Here is a 509-nt window from a genome sequence, read left to right as displayed (position 1 = left end):
TTGATAAAGATATTAAACAAGACCGGCCCCAGTACTGAGCCCTGGGGAACACCGCTCGTGACCGGCCGCCAACTGGATTTAACTCCATTCACCACAACTCTTTGGGCCCAGCCATCCAGCCAGTTTATTACCCAGCAAAGAGTACGCACATCCAAGCCATTAGCAGCCAGTTTCTCCAGAAGAATGCTGTGAGAAACAATGTCAAAGGCTTTACTTAAGACTAGCTAGACAACATCCACAGCCTTTCCCTCATCCACTAAGCAGATCACCTTGTCATAGAAGGAGATCAGGTTAGTCAAGCAGGACCTGCCTTTCATAAACCCGTGCTGACTGGGCCTGATCACCTGGTTGTCCGGTACGTGCCATGTGATGGCACTCAAGATGATGATCTGCTCCATAATCTTCCCTGGCACAGGCTGCAGGCTGACAGGCCTGTAGTTCCCCGGATCCTCCTTCCGGTGTGGATGGGCGTCACATTGGCAAGCCTCCAGTCATCCGGGACCTCCCCC

Source organism: Aptenodytes forsteri, unplaced genomic scaffold (genome assembly GCF_000699145.1).
Source record: "Aptenodytes forsteri isolate BGI_AS27 unplaced genomic scaffold, ASM69914v1 Scaffold2, whole genome shotgun sequence".
Taxonomy (NCBI): Eukaryota; Metazoa; Chordata; class Aves; order Sphenisciformes; family Spheniscidae; genus Aptenodytes; species Aptenodytes forsteri.
Note: the sequence above shows the minus strand (reverse complement) of the source record.